This window comes from Streptopelia decaocto (genome assembly GCF_964273445.1).
Source record: "Streptopelia decaocto genome assembly, chromosome: 18".
Lineage (NCBI taxonomy): Eukaryota > Metazoa > Chordata > Aves > Columbiformes > Columbidae > Streptopelia > Streptopelia decaocto.
In genome coordinates this window covers 1,299,701-1,308,608 of record NC_138673.1, presented here as the reverse complement: position 1 = coordinate 1,308,608, position 8,908 = coordinate 1,299,701, and positions in this window count along the sequence as shown.

Below are 8,908 nucleotides of genomic sequence, written 5' to 3'. Positions count from 1 at the left end.
GGCGCGGGGTGTCCGGCCGCCGGCGGGAACCTGAAACCCGCCGGTTTTGCAGGAAAATGTCCTGCTTGTAGCCGGCAGCGGTGTCTCCTCCGGCCCCGGGGTGTCCTGGGGACACGCAGAGACCGACCCGCGCTGGCCGTGGCTGGGGGTGGTCACCGTGTCCCCAACCGCCTCCAGAGTCCCGTGCGGGGGGATTCTTGCAGCTGAGCTGGGCTGCTCCCCCCTTTCCAGCGCCGGTTCATTCAGGGCCACCCGAGCTCTGACCCCACTGTCTCTGGGTTGATGCTGGTGCAAACCCAGGCACCGCCTGTCCCTGCCAGCCACCTTGTGTCCGTGCCAGCCACCTCATCCCTCTTCTCATGGGGGACCTCTGGACAAGTGTTGGGGAGCAGCAAGTTAAATGGGGGGGATGAAGAACAAGAAAAGCAAAATACCCTTCTCTGCAGCCCCGGCCACGCTCAAGGGCTCCATGCCATAACTGCGGGTCTGACACGGGGGAGCCCCGTCTTTGCTGGGACTTGAGATGCTGCTCATCCCATTACCCGACTCCCCATGAGCCCCGATCTGCTGCCCGGGGAGCAAGAGCACGTGCAAGGAAATGTCCTGTCTGCACTCCCTTCCCACGGGGCTCCCCGTGAGCGGCCCCCTCTCCCCGCATCTCCACGTTTCTGCGGAAATTGGCAGAAAATTATCAGCAAATCCACCCGGTTCGTCTCCGCCTGCGAGAGGTGTGAAGTCCCAAACCTGGATGCTCACTTAGAGAAGTGTGAGCTAAATCCACACTCAGGACAGTCCCCCCAGAGCCTGGCTGTCTGGCTTAGCTCAGCTCCCACTTTATTTTAGGGAAAGCACTGGTGGCTACGACTGCAGGAAATCCGGGAGGTGGAAATTATGGAGCGTTTTGTCCTCCACACCCGGCGCAGGGACAAGTCAAGGAGTTTGGGTGACCATGCAGGAGCTGCTGGCCTTGCATGGATGCTGATTTTCTGTTCACCTGTGACCCCAGAAAAGCTGGGGGGGCATGGAGTACCCCATGATGTGGAGGGGGGTGATCACCGGCAGGGGCAGACCAGCCGGGCTGGCCTGTTCGTCCACCCGGCTAATGTTGCTGAATGATGTAATGCTTGAGCGAAAACACACGTGGTCATTAAACACGAGCGCTCTGCTCGAGATGAGCGACATGGGAGTGGATGGGTGGATGGGCACGGGGACGAGCAGCTTTGCAGCGGTTCCAGCGGCCTCAGGGCTGTGATGTGGCTGGCAGGAATGGATGCAGACCCGGGTCAGGGCTGGTGGGATCCAGACCCCTGATCAGAGCTGGCTGGGGCTCTGCGCAGTGCGTCCGTGGTCTGTGTGTGTGCAAAACATGCAGAGAGCAGGGCTGTGCAAGTGGCCTTGCTGGGAATCGTAACTGGGGCAGCTGGCCATCTCTAGCAGCTTCTATCTCTTGCCAGTGAAACGGCTCAGGCTTTTTGAAAGAGTGTTTTGTACCTAGAAAGAATAGATGCAAGGCAAGATCTCCACGCCCCTGGCACTCGCGCTGGGGAACAGGATCCAAGCCCTTTGCGATTTGGCCAGGGCAGAGCCGAGTGCTCTGTGAGCTGCCCGCGGGGAAGGGCTGGGAGCATTCCCCGAAGCTCATCAAGTGTCGGGGAAAAGCTGTGCGATTCAGCCGACGCCAGGACGGCACCGTTACGGGTACAGACTGATGAGAAAAGGAGAAGGCAGAAAATATTTCCCCCCTGAGGAGGGTCCATGTGGAAAAGAGGGGGTTTGCTGCATAGTGCAATATTTGGGTGAGAAAACCCACCACGGGGGCTGGAGCAAAAGCACCTGGGACCACATCCAGGACCTGCCTGTACCAGTGTGGAGGCGGGTGAAGGGCTGGGGGCTTTGCTGGGAGCCATGGCAGCTGCGGGAGGATGTTTCGTGCAGCCTGTCCCCGATGCAGGTCCCATCACAGCAGCTGGCAGGTGAAGGTTGCACGCTGTTCCCCAAAATGCTGACATAGCTGCTGAGGGAGATGCCGAACAGACTTACCCTGCTGTTGCACACACACCGAGCTGTCCCGGGGGTAACACTGACGTGCAAAACACAGAAGTAAACACCCCTTTGCCATAGCTACAGAAGAGCCCCTCACCTGCCCCCCGCCCCGGACCCAAATCCTGCTCTGCGCTGTTGACAGCGTTGTCATAGGAAACGGCGCTGGCTAACGGGGTGTGACGGGGTTTACGGTGCCTGCGCGGGAGCACACGGGATGCTCTCAAAGGAAAGGTATGTGTGAGGGGCAGATCACAGGAACACTGGTGAGAGAGGCCCTTCTGAGGTGTCCGCTCCCAGCACTGGCTCCTGGCAGCACCGTCACCCCTCAGGGTGGTCTGGTCTGCAAATCTGCCACCTCTCCAGGGACCTGTCCTGGGGCTGCACTGCCCTCCTGGGGAAGAAGTTTTCCTGATCTGGACCTAAGATGTGTTTGCAGCTGGGGATATCCTGAAACGCCCAGGGCAGCACCCATGGGAAGCCCTGTGTTGCTTGGGCTCTGAGAGAAGAGATGGAGAGCAGATACGTGGTGCGGGTGATGATGGAGAAGGGGCCCAGTGCTCTGTGTTTGGACGCAAATTAAGGGCAAGATGGAGGAGAGAGGATTGCACACCCTGAAGTGGATAGCAGTGACTAGGACACATCACACTTCTGTCCTGCATCTGCATTTCTGCAAGGGACCAGGGGCGGCAGCTGGTGCTCATGGCAGGAGAGATGCAACTGCGGGGAAAAAGGACAGGAGCGGTTGGGGACGCAGCACAGCCACTACCAGTCCTTGCTGCTGCCGTGCACTGGTGCTGGAGCTGAAATAGCGTGGCTTTGTCACAGTCTTGGGGAAGCTGTGGGTTTGGTGCAGCCATTCTGACCAGCGTTGTGTTGGCCAAAATTTTCATTTCACCTGCTCATCTCTCTGCTGAGCAAGTGTCTCATGTTTGGCCACTGTGTGTCTTCCAGAAAGGTGGTGCAGGCTTCATCTGAAGTCCCAAGGGACAGAGAAGCTGCCTCATCCCATGGTTGAGCATCCTTGTTTTCCTGCCTTGGTTCGCCAGCTGCTAAGTGTTAATGAACAGGTTAACACCCTTGTAGTTGTTGCAAAGGGAAAGCTTAAAACTAAAGAGTCTGTCTGAAATGGAGATCTCTGTAAGTCTGTCTGCTGCAGCATCCCAGAGAAATGCATCCCAGGGCATGGGGCAGGAGGAGGAGGCAGGTTCTGAGGCACCAACAGGGCTCTGTTGTACCTGGGAAACAAGTCAAGTCTCCTCTCAGTCTTATTTTTGGCAAGCGAAACCTTCAGGCTTGTCAAGTCCCTCATTCAGAGGTATTTTCACCAGCCCGCAGTCCTCTCCGTGGCTCTCTCCTGAACCAGCTCTGACACTGGCAGCCAGGTCCAAGCAATGGGCAGCAGGGTGGTGACCAACCACCACCCAGCACGTGGCTGCAGCTGTAGCTCCGGTGTTTTCTGGCCAGAAACCTGGATAACCCCCGCACATCGGGGACTGGAACATCAACCGCTGCTCACACCAGTCATCCAGGAGCCACAGGTTTGGTCTCAGACTGCGCTGGATAGGTGGCTGGGAAAACACTGACATCCCTTTTGAGGACTGCTGGGTGCGATCTGGGGACAGAGTCTCCAACTCTCACTCCACTGTGGATCCCATCACATCAGCCCCATGCGTTCCCTGGGGGGAACATTTGGTCACCCTGTGTGTGGCCCCATGGGACACCCCTCTGGCACCCAAAGCCACAGCCGAGGGAGCTGTTCAGTCCCTGGCACAAGGCTGGAAGCCACCTCAGAGACCATGGGCAGGATCTTCTCGGCTGTCCCCTTGTAGACTCAGCGCTGGGGTGTTTCTCCAAGCCCGTCAGGCGCTGTCAGCATCGTGGGGGCTGTCTGGGGACCGCGGGGGCTCAGACAGCCCTTCCCTGCCAGCCGCCGATCACTGGCAGGTCCTGTCCGTGTGTCAGTTGTGTTTGATTGAGTAACTAATGAGGCTCGTGTGACCCCAGCAGAACCCCACCCAGTCTGAACTTTCCATTAGCTCATCTTTCTCTAGCAGGCACTTCCTACGGTTCTTATGGGAAGATTTTGTGAACACAAGGATGCTGCTCGGTGGGACCAGTGCTGGAGCCACAGCCATGTGCAGCAGAAGGACGCTCTTCCTTGGCATGACCAACAGAAACAGCATTGTTCTCCCATGGCCATGGAGGGAGCCAGAGATCTCTTGGGAATGTTTATCACCAGAGTCCCCTCAGGGAGAGAAGGGGAGACACCACCCCCAGCCCCTCGGCTGGACACCTGACCCAGGCTCCTGTTTTCTGCCATGTGCAAACAACGAGAAGATGTTTGTGATGATTCCTTCTCTGCAGGCTTTGCCTCTTTCTCTTCTCCTTTTCCCTTCCCCTGCAGGTAACCAGCTCTCCTTGTGCTGAGAAGACGCGTGAATGTGCAGCACCTGTGAGGCTCAGGTTGTGTTGTGAGTGGTGCAGTCCTGGGACAGCAGTGGTGGCATCTCCATCCTTGGACATGTTCAAAATGTGCCTGGACAAGGCCCTGAGCAGCCTGATCCAGCTTTGGAGTGCTAACTTGATCAGGGGCTCGGCTGGAGACCTCCAGATATCCCGCCCAACCTAAATCCTTCAATGATTTATATCAAATTCTCTTTGGTATGTATGTAGTTCTGAGAAGCCTTTGGTGATGTATCGCTGAACCGTTATGATCCAACGCTGGCCAAGGAGGGATTTAGTGGACCTGGCTCCATACATCTCATTCACATTGTCCTTCTCAAGGACAGCAGAACAACTGCTGATAGGTGACCCCAGTGCGTGGTGCAGCCCCGCTCGGGTGTGAATCCTCTCCTCTCCCTTCCTCCATCCCCGCCACCCAGACCTTCGCTCACATCTTTGGAGTAGCTGTTTTCATTCTTTCTCCAGGCTGCTTGTGAGCTTTCCAAGTGTTGATTAAAAGGTACCATCACTGCAAAACGTGCTGTGCCTGGGTGGATAGAGCTTTCAGCAACTGAAACACAGTGTTTACTGGAACGCACCACGGTCGTTCTCGGTCAGGACTGTTTCCCTGCCAGATGTCAGCTCTGACCCCCAGCAGTTTCGGCAGTAGAGCTGCTTAAAAATTGGAAGATTGTTTTGTATTCTCGAAACAACAACAACAAAAAAAGGGTATGTTTATTATGGAGATATTGCTTTTCATTGCCTGCGTACTCTGAAATGGCCAAAGCGTGTTCAAAGAGACTTTCCTTTCAAATCGCCTTTTGTACAGAGACTGAGGCTGGAAAATATCAACCCAGAAAGGGGAAAACTGAAGCAAGTTGTGGGCAACTGAGCACAGAGATGCAACTGGTAACACTCAGCCAGAACGTGAACTTTAGACACTGCCTGTGCTCCAGTTTGTGTCTGTAGCACAGAGGGGCCCTAAGGAAAAGGCGGTGGAGCTCTATTATCTTGCAGCCAGATCCTTGTGGTGTTGAGGGGAAACATATAGCAGGCAGGGCTGGGCTGTCTCCCTCCCCTCCCAGCGCACCCTGCAAATGCCAGTCGATGGCTCCCAGAGCCCTGATAATCCCCAGCATGAGTCAGAGCCCAAAAATCAAGAGCAGAGCTTCAAATTAAGACTTATTAAAAAAAGGAAAAAAAACCCAAACACACCGGGTATGGTTTCTTGTGTTCTGCTTTGTAAGCCACAAGGTTTATGCCTCCAGCTTTTCTATGCATCCAGAGGGGCTCAACATTTTCCTTTCAGCAAAATGAAACCTGAGCCTTCCCCAGGCACATGACTCCAGGAGATGGGGATTGAAAAGCCTGCCAAGCGAGTGATGCGTTCGCTGATGGTGACAAGGCTGTGGATCCATGGAGGCAGCACCGCGGGGATGTCCTCTCCCAAAAAGACCCCTTGCAGGGAGCTGTAAGTCCTCACAGACCCTGGAGGACACCAGCCTGTCCTGCTTTGAGGTGACCTGGTGGCTGAGAGGGACCAGCTCAGCCGTGGGGTGACCTTGAGATAAGTTCCCTGTGCCAAAATGTTTGTCAAGGGGGGAATTAGGTTCAGCAGTAATCTCCAGCCTTCTTATCTGAGTCCCATAGAAGCACCACACGTGTGATTAAAACCCCTGAACTCCGGAGATCTGGCATTTTATGATCTCCTTGCTGGGAAATGACAGAAATCCTCAAAAAAAAAGCTAAGAATGTGCTTTCTATCAGGGCTGCAGCTGGCTACATACATACAGACTGTTGGCCTGGTCCCCCTGACACCCTCCCTGGGACCCACAGCTTCCCCACGGAGAGTTTGTTCATTATTTTTCCCACTGGAGAAGCACCCACTGCTGCACACACACCTGGCCTGGTTCTGCCCAGGCAAGTGGAAATGTAGCCGTGGGGTTTAGTGGCTCTAACAAAATAACACGGTGAAGAACCTGGAGAAGGGATGGAGGAGGTCATGGGCCTGTGGGACAGCCATGTCGGGGGGTTTCCACAGTGATGTAGGTGTGAGGCCAGGAGGGTCCAGAGGTTGGGCTGAGAAGGTGGCTGGACCAGGGCAAGGAGAGCTGGAGCAGGGCTTGCAGTCAACTGGTGTGACCTGCAGCGAGGGAGACCCAGCCGATGCTGCAGCTTGGGTTGTCTACAGGAGCAAAGGGGTCATCAATGCAGGAGAGATTTGGTGGGACAAGGAATAGGGGGAACCAGGCACCAAAATCAAGGAGGAGACAGGGAAAGGAGAGCCCCGTGGAGGGACAAGGAGAAGGATGGGTGGCCTGGTGTTGCAGACCGGTGACCAAGGAGGAGACACCAGCACCCTTGCAAGGGTCCAGTCCAAGATGGAAGCCTGAAGATGGGAACATGAAGAGGAGAGGTCGAACACCATGTGTGATGAAAGGGTCCAACTCAGCTGGAAACTGAAAGAGAAGGGATGACACTGCGAGAGGTGCTGGAAACATCCCTCCCAACGTGTCCCCAGCCCAAGCTTCCTGCTGAGTGTCCGCTCTGGGGGTAGGAAGGGAGGAGGGACCCCATCCAGTTTGCTATCAGCCTGCAGACCCTCATGTCTCTGGACGACCACGGACATCTGGCACATGTTGAAGAGCTTCCCCTGTATCTCTCCCAGGGATGTATAAGGGCTAATCCAGAGCCTCTTCTTGTGATATCCTCCTGGAGATGGAGGTAAGAAACACTGCTAGATCCAGTTTGGGGTGACATGGAGGTTGTCAAGAGCCCTTGGGCAGCATGTATTGCAATTTTTGGGGCTGTTTGACTGAATGGCTCCTCTCTTTCCCCCAAGCCCCACCATAGGTCTCAGCTCCCCAGGGTAAAGCCATGACTTTGTCCGTCTCTTGGGGTCTGGCTCCCCTCCTGAAGAGCCCTGCCAGCTTCTTGCCCAGACCTGGCAGGTCTCGACGTCCCTTGGTTCCCATCGGCCTGTCTGGGCTGAGGAGTGAGCCCCAAAACACAGCCCCCCCTCCCCGGGAAGGATCAGCCGTTCGCCGTGCTGTCTGGCAGCGAGCTCCAGCACAAGTGAAGCCCTGGCCCTCCACCAACGCACGCTGTTTCCTCCCGGCCGGCTGGCCAAAAGGAGTCAGATGAGGACATGAGAGGAGCCGGGAGTGCAGGCAGGCGGCGGGGAAGCGGGGGGTAACACAGGGCACCGAGCTGGGTTTGGCGGCTGGATGATGCTGGGGATAAGCCTCAGCCAGCGGGAGTGGGAACTGATGGTGGTGGGTCCTGCAGCTCACCTCTTCCTGCAGCTTTTGGGCTGTCTCTGGTTCACCAGGGTCCATCAGCAGCCCCCGGTATTTGGGGTATTTCTTTGGGCTAAGAACTTCTTCACTTTCAGAGAAAATCCACCCATTAGTGCCACATCTCTCTCCGCACGGGGTCAAAACTGGCACTAAATTTTCCTCCCAGCTTCCAAGTGCCAACTGTTGCTTGGAGCAATGGTGTCTCCATCCCTCAGGTCTTTTATTCCTGCAGAGATAACAGAGTCTTCAGTGTCCTCATCTCTGGGTCCTCAGCACAGGACACACATGGACCTGCTGGAGAGGGGACAGAGGAGCCACAGGAATGACCAGAGGCTGGAACAGCTCTGCTGGGAGGACAGGCTGAGAGAGCTGGGGGTTCAGCTGGAGAAGAGAAGCTCCGGGGAGACCTTATTGCTCCTTTCCATACTTAAAAGGGGCCAATATGAAAGGTGGGGACAGACTTTTAGCAGGGCCTGTTGAGATAGGACAAGGGGTGATGGTTTTAAACTAAAGGAGGGAAATTCAGGCTGGACATGAGGAAGGAATTGTTGGCCCTGAGGGTGGTGAGAGCCTGGCCCAGGTTGGCCAGAGAGGTGGTGGCTGAACCATCCCTGGAGACATCCCAGGCCAGGCTGGACGGGGCTCTGAGCAACCTGAGCTGGTGAAGATGTCCCTGCTCATGGCAGGACTGGATGAGCTTTGAAGGTCCCTTCCAACCCAAATTATTCTGTGATTATATGATTTATTTCCAGGAGCAGGGTCTGAACAGGGATAATTCTTCCTACCATGTACTCGTGTGAGCTGGTGTTTGAAACACCCGCTCCCCGTGGTGCGAGTGCCCCAGCATCAGCTGTGTGCCCAAAACAGGGGATGTTTGTCTTGGAAACACACATGGATGAAGCTCTCGAATGACTTTCAAGTTCACTTCTGCTCTGCCACCCAGATCCTGCTGCCCACAGTAATACTTTGGCCTGACTAGGCCAATTAAGGTGTCATTTGTAACTAGCACATGGATAATATTTCAATTTAGTTAATACTTCTCTTACTGCAGAATATTGCCTCAGGCCAGGTGAGCTGCTTGCTGAAGAGGCTTCAGACAAAAAGAGTGTTGACAAAGTATTTCA